Here is a 13,892-nt window from a genome sequence, read left to right on the forward strand (position 1 = left end):
GCGCGGCCACGGACTGACTGCGGCGCCACAGCTGGGAGGCCGCACTCCACGGGCGCAATAAACTCCTCGAAAGGTCGACCGGCCCGTAGTTCTGGCCCAATCGCCCCTGACTCAGCCTTTTAAGGCCCCGGGCTTTCGGCCCGGCAGCCCCGCCCCCAACGCCTGCCCGCGCCGCGATTGGCTGAGCCGGCCGGGGGCGGGGCCTCTGGGGTTGAAACCCCCGGCGCGTGACGCGGCGCAGTCCCAACTCCTTGGGCTTCGGTCGGACCTACCTCCCCAGACCCGGGGGAGGCGAGCGGGGGCCCAGGGACAACTCTGAGGAGAGTCCCCCACCTTCCTAGGACCCGGACCAACCAACTACCTGGAATTCATGTGCTTGGCGGGTGGTTCAGGGAGAGCTTACAGCGAGCCCCGGTGGATGTCAGGGTAACCCGAGTGCGCTCGGGTCCTCGTCCTGGTTAAAATCTCGGGGGCGCGGAGACAGTAACATCTGGTCCAGCGGTTCCTGCTTATCCCGCAGCAAACCGCGGGGCGGGCTGCTGGCAGGAAGAGCCCGCGGACAGATGTGCTCACTGTTCACAGGTGGGCGCAGCTGGTTCGGGAGGAATCTAGCGGAATGACAATGCGCAAAACGCAGGCCTGATGGTCAGGCCCAGATCCTCGGAGGAAAGGGGACAGACGGGAGGGTCTCCAGGGAAGGCTGGCATTCCTAGTGCTCCTGTCCTGTCTTCCCCAGGCAGGGATTCTTCCTCTCAAGCCTTTCTGAAAACCCACGGGAAGGAGTTATTAGCAAAAGAATTTGGCTTAATCAGGAGAACAGCAGTGGAGAAGGGCGGAGACTGCTTTTACTTTCCTGCTCTTGGCATTATGGATGGATCATTGTCTTCCTTAGCATCCAAAGTGCTTCTCTTGGCTTTAAGAAATGTACTTTCACGAATATATTTAAAGATATTAATTCAGAAATGTTTTTAAAAGTTTCTTTTTAAAATTATTTAAGAAACATATTCATTGTAGAAAATATATTTTAGAAAATAAACATCCCTCGTCCCCTCCCTAGACTCTTTTCTAGGCATATCTTTATTATTATCTGGAGTCATAGTGCATGCCAACTTGTAAATTCTTAGTTAAAATTCAATTGAGAGCCTGCAGAAGCACAAATTAATAAATATTTTGAAAACCAATTTATTAAAAATTTCACTTATGTCCTTTGAATTAGAATCTCTTTCCTCTCAAACACCACTAGGAATGAAAGTTCTGAAGTGGTTACAAAGCACAATGTTTTGCATATGGCTGGAGTTTTGTTTTGTTTTTCTTTTTTAAAAAATTAAGGCAGTCAACGCAAGTGGAAGACCACCCACATGAAAACAAGGGAGACAATTCAAAGCCAGTTGGGGGTGAGGAGAAGCTTTATAATGAAAAAACAAGGAAGCTTCCCTAAGCCCTGATTAAAGGCTGGTGTCTTGGAGAAGATGTAGGAGGAACGACTAGGCATGGAGCATTTCCTGTGATTGGTTTGGGGAGAATATTTGGGTTTCTCTGCTTTGTCCTAGGTGGGAAGTGGAGGCAAAAGAAATTGGTAGCCATTCAGGAGGTTCTGACTGTTTTGAGGTGGATTCTACAGAGTTTTCTTTTATAGGTCAGAGTACAATAGTCATATAGAACCTAGCACTGTTCTTTTGTTTACTCAGCCCATCACAAGAAATCCAAGTTATTCTATCACGTGGGCTTTACAGTTCCCTTGGGTCACAGCCCCATAAGATTGCACAGGGTGGAAAAACCTGCTACTGCACGAACGCCTGCACCTTAGGCAATGGCCTCACCGTAGGCTGTGTGGCAGGTGCCGCTCCAAAGAATGGCATCCCCTTTGTTTCTTGGGATGTGATACAAACACAATGAAACAAAAAATGGACTCTCTTTATTGCAAATATGCTCAAAACCTAAAGTCAAACCAAGAAATACCTAAATCAGGAGAAATACAGGAGAAAGTCATTAAGGCAAGAGAGTGGAAGGTACTGCTCCAACTCATGACATCGATTTATACGTAATCTGCTAAGTAATGCATGACAGAAATGGGTTGTTACTATCGTGTTCCTTTTCTTCTTCTATCCCCATTTCCATGGCCACATAACTTTGATGAGTGCTAATTATTAAAATGGTCACGTTTTAGTCAAGCAACCAAACCTGAGCCCTGCCTTTGATAAAATGCAGTTGGCAGAACTTCCCGATTCCCATTTAAAATGCAGTGTCTGTGAAAGTATCTTCTTGTGTGCATCTGAATAGATTACTTTTGCTCAATAGGAAAACAGGATAGAATTCTTTACTTCATCTCTGGAAGTTTTTAACCATAGGGGAATGAACAAATCTAGTGTGGTGGTATTCAAGACCATGAGGCCACTTAAAACCTTCCCCATTATAACCTCCCCTGTCAATTTGTTGAAATTCACTAAGCCAAACTTACTCTTAAAAGACATTATCCAGAGCCCTAGCTGGTTTGGCTCAGTGGATAGAGCGCCAGCCTGTGGACTGAAGAGTCCCAGGTTCAATTCCAGTCAAGGGCATATACCCTGGTTGTGGGCTTGATCCCCAGTAGGGGGCATGCAGGAGGCAGCCGATTAATGATTCTCTCTCATCGTTGATGTTTCTATCTCTCCCTCTCCCTTCCTCTCTGAAGTATATATATTAAAAACATTATCCAGAAAACTGTCCACTTGTAAAGTGGCTTATTACCTATTACCATTTATATTTTTATGGAAAAGAGCCTGTTATGATTAGATGTTCATATGAAGTCATTTATAAAATAACTTACTTTTCTGAACTACTGTAACCTTGCTTTTTTTCTATAGGGTTAAACAGTCAGCCAATTCGTTAAGTAAATCACTCAACAAGAATTAATTAAACTCTTTGTCCTCTCTTGTAGTTCATGCATTTACTTAGACACATCATACATGTAACTTTACCAATGGCTTTTTTAAAGTTTAGCCTTTCCATTTTAAAATCTGATATTAACTCAACTAATCTTGTTTTTACAGTAAATGAGTACAGCCATGACCAATATATTTAAAGTAGAGGCCCAGTGCATGGATTCGTGCACCAGTGGGGTCCCTCAGCCTGGCCTGCAGGGGGTTGCGCCGAAACCAGCAGTCTGACAACCCCCAAGGGGTCCCAGAGTGAGAGAGGGCACTCTGCAAAGTCACTGTAGCTCAGCAGCTTCTGCGTTGAGCGTCTGCCCCCTGGTGGTCAGTGTGCATCATAGCTACTGGCCAGTCAGCCGGTTGCTTAGCCTTTTATATATATAGAAGCCTTTTATATATATGGATGGGATATGACAAAGCCTCTTGGTGCAGTAGATAACCAAGGCACTGACCTAGAGGGATCTCTCCACACTCCTAAAACTATAATCCACACTCTTCTTTGGATGCCAGAGGATCTTTTCCTCCAATCTGAACAAGACCTCATGAAATAAGGTATATTAGTTTCCTATGGTCTCTGTGACAAATCCCAACAAACTCGATGGCCTCAAACAACAGGAATTTATTCTCTCACTGCTATGGAGGTCGGAAGTCCAAAATAAGCATCACCTGGGCTGAAAACCAGGTGTTGCACTGTCTGGCGGCTCTAGGGGAGAGCGTAGTTCTCTTCTCCTATGCTCCTGGTGGCTCCAGGCACTCTGTGACTTGTGGCCACATCATCCCAATCTCTGCCGCTGTTGCCATGGTTTCCTCTCCTTTTCTGCCCGTGTCAAACTTCCCTCCATTTCCTTATAAAAACACTTACGATTGCACTTAGGGCCCACCCAGATCATCTCTCCTGCCAGGATCCTTAATTTGATCACATTTGCAAAATCTTTGCCGTGTCAGTGAACATTTACAGGCTCCAAGAATTAAGACCCAATATCTTTGGGGTCCATTTTTGAGCCTACTGCACAGAGGAGAAGTAAAAATCAATTTCTTGGCAAGGTTGATCAAAACTTTGTGTTTAACGTACCTTTCAGTTGGCTTGACTAGGACAGCTAGGCACTAAATTCTATGTGACCTTCCTACACTCTAACTTCTTTGCTCATGGGGCCTGAGTACAGCCAACATTTCATGCTTCAACTCACCTGTTAGTGGAAAGTTTGACAGGGTGTTTTTTTCTTTTTTAAGTTTCAAGACTTCCAAGTCCCTCCCTAGGTAGCTCAGTTGGTTAGAGTAGTGGTCAGCAAACTTATTAGTTAACAGAGCCAAATATCAACAGTACAATGATTGAAATTTCTTTTGAGAGCCAAATTTTTTAAACTTAAACTATATAGGTAGGTACATTGTTATTAACCTACCTATATAGTTTAAGTACTGTTGATATTTGGCGCCTCCCCCGCGCTGCATATCCCAAGGCCCACCTTCGCCCTGTCTCCCGACACCCCCCACTTCTTCTAACGCCACTTCTTCAAAATAGACTCGCCCAAGCCGAAAACCGACTTCTGCGCACGAGCCACGAAGTTTCAATCCCATTGTACGTGCGCGCCCGCACGTGGTATTTTGTGGAAGAGCCACACTCAAGGGGCCAAAGAGCCGCATGTGGCTCGTGAGCCACGGTTTGCCAACCATTGGGTTGCAGGGGTGGGCAAACTTTTTGACTCTAGGGCCACAATGGGTTCTTAAACTGGACCGGAGGGCCGGAACAAAAGCATGGATGGAGTGTTTGTGTGAACTAATATAAATTCAAAGTAAACATCATTACATAAAAGGGTATGGTCTTTTTTTTTTTTTTAGTTTTATTCATTTCAAACGGGCGGATCCGGCCCGCGGGCCGTAGTTTGCCCACGGCTGGGTTAGAGCATTGTACTGATACACCAAGGTTATGGGTTGGTCCCTGGTCAGGGCACATACAAGAGTCAACCAATGAATGCCGGAATAAATGGAACAACAAATCGATGTTTCTCTCAAATCAATAAATTTAAAAAGAAAAAGAAAAAAGACTTCCACACTGCGGTTTTTGTTACCACCCCTCCCCCCTTACTTTTCACACAGCCACCTCTCCCACAGTCTCTGCATAGAAAAGCATTTCTTACCCACCCCTTCCTGAGACAGTTCTGGTCTAGTCCCTGAGCATCTCCCTGGTGTTATCATCCGCATTAATAACGGCTTTCCTTACTGACGTCAATTCCTGCGTGTCTTCCCTTGATGCCGATACATAGTAAGTGGTCAAGGCAGAGAAGCCCTTGGTGCTGTTGGGAGCCAGCTCATGTCCCCCAGGAAAGGCGTCTCCATCCGCGGGCACCTGGAGCCACGGGCACCTCAGCGTTATTAGAAAGTGTCTTGTGATGATGATGGTACTAACAGCCAAGGATCAGGTGCCAGGCGCAGTTCTGAGCCTGGTACACGTGCTCCTTCAGGTTCTGTTCACAGCAACCCTGTGCCGTGGTTCACAGACTTCCGCGTGCATCAGTCACCTGAGGGCGTGTGAGAACAGATCTCAGGCTCCCATTTCCCGAGTTTCTGTTCCAGTGGGTCTGGGAGGGGTTTCTGAATTGGCTTTTCTAACAAGTTCCTGTCAATGCATGCTACTGCTGGTCAGGGGACCCACTTTGAGAACCACAGCCCTAGGAGATGAGTGCCTTGATACCGGACACAACTGGCTCAAGGCAGCCTGTCACTACTTGAGCCAAATTAAGCAGACACAGGGTTGAATCATATTTGAGCATTTATTCTAATAATGCCGGCAGCTTGAGAGAGCAGTCAGAAAATCTATTATTCCCCTCGCCAGTTGGCGGGTTACATACAGGCAAGGAAGAAGATAACTAGATGCAGCTGTGAACTACGAATGTAACAACGGAAGGGGAGGGGAGGGTCTGCAGTCCGGCCTTCAGGAGTCAAAAGTCTGATAACAAGTTGACTAATCTTCTATGATGTTACAAACAGCTCTGCCTGTTCCTGGAACCGGAGAATAGTCAGCATTCCTGAGAAAAACTCCCGGATGGGGTGAGAGTTCAGGCACACCAGCCAAATCCAAGTGAGTCCTGTCCTTGATCTGCTTTTAAAATGCGTTTACTTTTATAGCACATCCTCCTGTTTCCCAGGATCTGTCAGAAAACCTCTTATCTATAGTTAGTAAGGTGAATCATCATTAAACAACTGAGTTCCTATTCTTATTACGTGCCCTTCCCCCATCACATTGTATGCCCATTTTACAGATGAGATGGTCCCAGCTGTGGGGTGTACAAAATCAAGGGGGGAGTCCGGTTCCTCTCTCCAGTGAAGGAGTAACGTAGATGTGCTTCAGGCCAACAGGGCTTAGCAAGGAAGCTGAGCCTGAGGAAATCTGCCTTCATTTTCTTACCAGGAGCCCCATCACCTACATTGCACACTGGACTCCGGGTGCCAGCAGGCACCAGGAGAAGCAAATGGAAGCGCTGAGATCATCCTGAGATAAGGCACCAAAGCTCCCAGGGCCAGGCTCCTGACTTCGATGCCAGCTTACCTGGTGTCATGCCAAAAGGAGGAAAAGACAGGTGAGCCACACAGAAGGCACGCTGCTGCCCACACGGACTGGGCCTCCGCATCTTCCCACCCCACCAGCTTCCAGGACAGCGGTTTGCCCTGTGCCTCCTGGGTGTTTCCTTGCTTGATTATTTCTGAGACAAAAACTCTGCAGCTTCCCTATCTATGATCAATCATTGTCACGTGTTTAAGCCTACCTCTGATAGCAAGGCTTCAATGACTCATGGTTTTGAGAAACTCAGGTATGAACAAAGTGAGTTTCATTCATTGACCAATTCTAAAGACATACATTAAACATACTTTTTAACAATTTAAGTCCACAAAAAGGATATAGATTCCTATATGATTTCCCAAAAGCCAAAAACAGGGAAATGTTTTCAAGAGAAGGTTTGAAAATTTTGCTGAGTCACTGACTCCGTTCTGGTGTTTATGTGTTTATGTGTTTTTGCTTTCTTATGTCCTCCCGTGTCCCTTGAACCCCCAGTGATTGCTGCCTTCTGATCTGGATTTTATTGTCCTCAAAGCAGACCTGTAGCTCTGGGTCAAGCACACCTCAACTTTATTCTCAAGTCCATAGGGCCCACTGAGGAATCCAGCTTCCACTCTGAGAACTAATCCACCCTCTGAATTAGGAATCTGATCTTTCTTCAGATCACTGCTCACGTGGCCAGATGAAATAGCATGTGAGAGCTCAGTAGAGAACACAGTTCCCATCCAAGGAAGCAACAAATAGTTCCTTTAAATGATTTCATTAGTACCAGCATCCTGTGCGTAGATGGTGGTCTCCACTCTATGAGGAGAAATCAGGCAAATGGTAGAATCCCCCCAGTCTCATAGCCCAACCACATGTTGAATTAGTAAGGCTTGTAGTCTGGTTGTTCTGACTCAGTGTTTCCTTGTCCAGCATCCCAGGTCCGTAGTCCAGGGAGCAAGGATCACATACAGTGTCATTCCAAGGCTAATTAGTGTCTATACCAGTGTTGGCGAACCTATGACATGTGTGTCAGAGGTGACACGCAAACTCATTTTTTTGGTTGATTTTTCTTTGTTAAATGGCATTTAAATATATAAAATAAATATCAAAAATATAAGTCTTTGTTTTACTATGGTTGCAAATATCAAAAAATTTCTATATGTAACACGGCACCAGAGTTAAGTTAGGGTTTTTCAAAATGCTGGCACGCCGAGCTCAAAAGGTTTGCCATCACTGGTCTATACTATGAATATGGCATGTGAGTCTTCTAAGTCCATCCACCCCTCTGCACAGCCTGCTGCCCCTCACACATACTTTCCCAGTTGCTAAATCTCCATGGGATCCATGTAAAATGTAACAAGCAGTGATAGTGTCCAGTGATGGTTGCATGACTCTGGAAAGTGAGTGGGACTTGATTGAGAAAATTTGGGGAATGGTACAAGAATCTTTTCTCCGAGTTCAAGAGGGAAATGGGACTAGTGGTAATTTGAATGATACAAGAAAAGTGTTTTAGTTTCACCAAGAGGAAAGCAAAACTAAGTCACATATCTCGTCTCCCCAGTGAAAGCTTCTCGAGGACAGAGACTTAGTTTCCTAGTGTTGGGGTTCCCTTGTGATAGACACACAGAAAATACCACCACGGAATGACAGTTATTGGTCTAAGGGAGGACTTGCTTCCAATTTGGCCCCAACTCTCTGGGGACCCTGGTCTTTGGCCAGAACTCAGTGGGTCTCGGGTGGGTTTGAGGAAAACCTGCTTCCGGGACACAGAAATCCTAGTCCGTCTTCATTGCCCTTGGGGATCTTAGAAATGCCACAGAGAGTGTAGAGCAGGGGTGGGCAAACTTTTTGACTGGAGGGCCACAATGGGTTCTTAAACTGGACCGGAGGGCCGGAACAAAAGCATGGATGGAGTGTTTGTGTAAACTAATATAAATTCAAAGTAAACATCATTACATAAAAGGGTACAGTGTTTTTTTTTTTTTTTAGTTTTATTCATTTCAAACGGGCCGTAGTTTGCCCACGGCTTGTGTAGAACTACCTTATTCCTTAGCGAGTTCCTAAAACAAGGAACTAGCCAGCAAGGATCCCCAGCAGTGGTTCTCAACCTTCCTAATGCTGCGACCCTTTAATACAGTTCCTCATGTTGTGGAGACCCCCAACCATAAAATTATTTTCGTTGCTGCTTCATAACTGTAATTTTGTGACTGTTATGAATTGTAATGTAAATATCTGATATGCAGGATGTATTTTCAGGGGTCGTGACCCACAGGTTGAGAACCCCTGCTCCTAAAGTCATCATCCCATCCTCAGAGTCCTGGTGGATTCTCAAACTCCCAGGGAGTCCCGTAGAGCAGTGCAAGAGGTCCTTGTGGGAGACATCTTGGGGTGGTCAGCCAAGTAGCTCTGGTTGCCTGCCTGATCCTCTGAAGTGAGACCTTTTCCTGCCACCCCTCTCCTAGAAGAAATCTAGCTGGACATTGTGGAGAAAGAGAAATAATTTGTGGTGCATGAAAATATGCTAAAAATGAGCATGGAGGCATCTTAATGATGTATTTAATCTAGTAATTTCCAAGAATACTAGATAATACTGTGGCATTTCCCCCGATGAGCATCCTGAAGGCCTAGGCATTGCACCCAACAGGCAACCAAACCTTTTTGTAAGCACATTGGGGCGTTGTCATCTGGACATGAATAATTCTATTGCTTTGTGAAAGGGTAGCACATTGGGGATTTTTCCTGAACTTTCCTGTTTTAACTTTTTGGTTTTTCTTTTGGATTGCAGAAGCAATGAAAAACCATTTATGCTTTCTCTTCTTTCTGTTTATTATTTTGATTGAGGTGGAGGAGAAGGTTGATAAGTAAGAGTGTTTTGCTGGAAATACTAAACGTTGGCAGCCCAAATTACAGAATATCCCGAAGCTTCTGTTTTGAAACCTTTCTACATTATAGTCATGTCAGCATTAAAACAGTCAGTGGAAAAATGACAAACCAATAAAAGCATAATTTTTAGTACCTCTTGACCCAATTTACTACCCAATTGCACTGGCTTTGGAATATAGATAACTTCGGTTTCATCTTTGGTAGGCATAAGCTTTGAGCAATGTCTTACTCTCTCCAAGACTTGGTTTCATCTACCGTCTATTATAAAATGTGGATAATATCAGTGCACTCATAGGGTTATGTTAAAAATTAAATGAGCTCTGGCCAGGTATCAGTTGGTTACAGTGTCATCCCAATATGCCAAGGTTACAGGTTTGATCCCCAGTCAGAGCACAAACAAGAAACCAATGAATGCATAAGTAAGTGGAACAACAAATTGATCTCTCTCTCTCTCCCTCTCTCCCTCTCTCCCATCTTCCTCTTTCTATAAAATCATAATGGGCACAGAGCCTATCACCTTCCAGCACCAAAGATATTAGCAAAATGTCTAGGATCAAAAATGCTATCAAATAATACAAACTCCTATTTTAGATGAAATACTATACTATGGACATCTTTCATTCCATTGTTCAGCCTGTGAGCAAAGGGACTATGTAGTAAATCAGACACATTCAGTGACCAAAAGTGACCTCACAGGGTGATGTGCTCATGAATTCTGTTTTTTTAAATATTTTTTTTAAATTGATTTTTAGAGAGAGAGGAAGGGAGAGAGAAAAAAACATTGACACGAGATGGGCCCAGGTCAACACCCAACCAACTGAGGCACACCGGCCAGGGCTGATCATAAATTCTTAACTGAGCAGGTCATGGTGAGCAGTCAGGCCTCAGGCCTATAACTTCCTTAGTAAAAGGTTCATCGTTGCTTTAAGCAGGCCCTGTCCATTGTGCTTGTACACCTTGGTTAACATATCTTAGAAATGCCAGAATAATATTATCTTTTAGACCAGCAGTTCTCAACCTGTGGGTCGCGACTCCTTTGGGGGTTGAACAACCCTTTCACAGGAGTCGCCTAAGACCATCGGAAAACACATATATAATTACATATTGTTTTTGTGCTTAATCACTATGCTTTAATTATGTTCAATTTGTAACAATGAAATTGGGGGTCACCACAACATGAGGAACTGTATTAAAGGGTCGAGGCATTAGGAAGGTTGAGAACCACTGTTTTAGACCCTTCAGAAGCCACTCTCAAGGAGCACATGATCTTGATACATGAATACCATCTCATTTACTGTAAATGTTAACTATCTTGTACCCACCAATGTAACTGAGATCTGTATCTCTTCATTTTACTTTTTATCTAATCATAGGGATTTCCTCTTTGCTTCCTCCCGCCTCCCTAACCTACCAATGGATTTTATGAAATCTTCCTTATGTTCCCGCCTAGATTCCAAATGCATAAAAAGAACTGAAAAACTGCTATTCTCAGACTGTTGAGATCTTGCTTCCAGACATGTCCTCAGTTTGGCTCAAATACACAAAATTTTATATGTGTTTGGACATTCTTATGTCAACAGATCTTATCATAATTTATTTAACACTCTCCTTTTCTCTTGATAATCACTTAAGTGTTTGTTTTGTTTTATTGATTGATTTTCAGACTGTATCATAATTTATTTAACACTTTCCTTTCCTCTTGATAGTCACTTAAGTGTTTTGTTTTGTTTTATTGATTGATTTTAGAAAGAGAGGAAGGGGGAGAAAGAGTGACACATCTATTTGTTGTTCGACTTAGTTATGCATTCATTGGTTGCTTCTTGTATGTGCCTTGACCTGGATTGAATCAAAAACCTTGGTGTGTTGGGAAGATGCTCTATCCAATTGAACTACCCAGCCAGGACCATTGAAGTTTAGTGTTGTTGTTTTTTTGTTTTGTTTTTTATTTACAAATAAGATTGCAAAATGAATATCTTTGCATATCTATCTTTACAGGTGTGTACAAATATTATAAAACTAATTCTCGGAACTGGAACTACTTGCTGAAAAAAGTTATTCCAGCTTGTGCTCCCACCTGTAGGGAGAATGTTCCTTTCCAGCTAACCTGTAAACCAGCTCTTTTTATAAGCAAAATGTGGTCTAATCGCTGTTTTCTAACATGGAGAACCCAGTGTGCCAGGAACTTCACATACACAGTTGGAACTGATTTAATTTAATTTACTTCTTGAAACAATAATGAGGTAAGAATTTCTAACCTTTTTACAATTGAAAAACAAAATGTACGTTAGCTGTGTGCCTTGGGCAAAAGATTTAAGTGCCCTGTGCTTCTAGAACACAAGTGGTGATACTGTCCTTACCTACTACTTGGGTGCCATGGTGTTTTATGTGCCAGTTTAGATAGGCTATAGTCCCCAGTTATTCAATCAAACAGTAACGTAGGTGTTGTCATGCAGGTATTTTAAAGCTGTGATTAAAACCCATCTCAGTTGACTTTATCGTTTCTTTTGTTTTCATATCAGTTGACTTTAAGTAAAGGAGATTATTTTGGATAGTTTGGGTGGGCCTGATTTAATCTGTCGAAGCATCTTAAGAACAGAGCTGAGGAAGGCCGGGGAGGGTTGGGGGGCAGGAGGGAGGAGGGTAAGAGATCAACCGAAGGACTTGTATGCATGCATATAAGCATAACCAATGAACATAAGACACTGGGGGTTAGGGGAGGCCAGGGGATTGTCAAGGGCAGGGAAAAAAAAAAAGGACACATATGTAATACCCTTTGTAATACTTTAAGCAATAAAAAAAAAACAAAACAAAAAAACAACAACAACAACAAAAAAAAAACAGAGCTGAAACTTCCCTGAGTCAGAAATCCCACCTGTGGGCTTAGCTGTGCCCGGAGTCCCAGCACACTTTTCCTGACGGCCTGCCTCCCAGATGTCAGGCTTGCCTAGCCAGCCCCACAGTTGCATAAACTAATTCCTTTTTTTTTTGGTACTATTCTTAGAATTTCAATTTTATAACTGAGACACAGAACATTTGAGCAATTTTCCCAGTCATACAGAAAGTTATTGGCAGTACTTAGATACAAATTCAAGCAGTCTCAGTCCTGATCCAAACCTTTTAGTTATGCTATATTGTGCTTGAACAGACAGTGATTTTGAGAAGGCATTCCATCCACACATTGAATAAGAACTAGTTTGAGGATTATCTGAGATACTATAAGGACCAGCAGATAATAGCACAACGCACATAACACTTCATAAATGCTTACTCTCTTACCCTTTTAAACTTGTATCATCAACTTGTCCATACATTCTTTTTTTTTCCCATGTACAATTTTATTTATTTATTTATTTTTTAAAAATTTTTTATTGATTAAGTTATTACATATGTGTACTTATCCCCACATTACCCCCCAACCCCCCCACTCATGCCTTCACCCCCTTGTTGTCTATGTCCATTGGTTAGGCCTATATGCTTGCATATAAGTCCTTTGGTTGATCTCTCCCCTTAACCTCAACCCTCCCCTATCTTCCCTCTGAGGTTTGACTGTCTGATCGATCGATGCTTCTCTGTCTCTGGATCTGTTTTTGTTCATCAGAAACTAATTCCTTTCAATAAATCTCAAGATATATCTCCTACTGGCTGTGCCTCTCTGATAGAAACCGATGGGGATGTGCTAAAAATAAAAGGAGTATACATATGGAAGGTGTTTGCTGGTGCCTGTAAGTTGTGTGAGGGACATGTTATTTTCACAATTTAAGTGTGCTGGGGAGCGGGCAGCACAGAAAGAAGGTGGAAGACTGGGTGCGGGGCCAAGTTTCCGCCATCAGCAGGCTAATGGTTTTGAATAAATTATGTAATCTCTCTGGGTCCTCCATTTCCTCACTTATAAAATATAAAAGGAAGGAGTTTCACCACATGGACTCTAAGTACTTTTTCTGGGCTAAAATGTTTAAATGAATTTGCTTTATATTCATAGAGAAGCTTTAAAAATCTTCTCTTTTTTATTGTGAGCTTCCAGGTTTCATTTGCAAACAATAAAATTTATCAGTTTTAAGTGTATGGGTTGGTGAGTTTTTCTACCTTTGTCATCTGCCCACTCTCCTAAGCCTGGCCCCTGGCCACCACTGATTGGCTTTTTGTCTGGATAGCTTTGTCTTTATCATAATTTTCATCATTCATAAAAATGGACTCATACAAAAAATGTTTTCTTTTGTGTCTGGCTTCTTTCACTAAGCACAATGTTTTTGAGATTCATATGTGTTATTATTAGTGCATTTTGTTATAATTTCATATTGCCCATCTGTATTTATTCTAAAATAGGCAGTTTATGTCCTTTATTCATTTTCTATTGTGTTAATTGGTCTTTTCATTATACATTTAGAGAAGCACATTTAAAGATTCAATGAATAATATGGAAGTTGACTTTATTGTTTCTAAAGCTTTTTGAATGTCCCCTTTCAGCCACTGGCTTGTTTGGAACAAAGATGGCCATCGATGCCCCATTCTGCCTCCTCTGCCACCCTGAGGGGAGCTTCCTCCTTCCACCTGCCAGCTTG

General features: G+C 43.0%; 1 protein-coding gene and 1 long non-coding RNA gene across 2 annotated transcripts in view; both read right to left on the reverse strand.

Moving 5' to 3' along the window:
- Window positions 1-167, reverse strand: part of CTSL (cathepsin L) — a 4,950-nt gene extending 4,783 nt beyond the window's left edge. The window contains exon 1 of the mRNA XM_006102121.3: window positions 18-167. The gene's annotated coding sequence lies outside the window, so the exon portion shown is untranslated. The remainder of the gene's footprint in view (window positions 1-17) is intronic.
- A 5,494-nt stretch (window positions 168-5,661) lies between these two features.
- On the reverse strand, window positions 5,662-6,792 carry LOC106699420. The gene is made up of 2 exons (XR_001351023.2): window positions 6,457-6,792; window positions 5,662-6,077 (listed from the first exon to the last, which is right to left on the reverse strand). It is a non-coding gene; the product is annotated as an uncharacterized LOC106699420 (long non-coding RNA).
- Window positions 6,793-13,892: the final 7,100 nt, after the last annotated feature.

The sequence above is a fragment of the Myotis lucifugus genome, unplaced genomic scaffold, assembly GCF_000147115.1.
Source record: "Myotis lucifugus unplaced genomic scaffold, Myoluc2.0 scaffold_398, whole genome shotgun sequence".
In the NCBI taxonomy this organism is placed as follows: Eukaryota; Metazoa; Chordata; class Mammalia; order Chiroptera; family Vespertilionidae; genus Myotis; species Myotis lucifugus.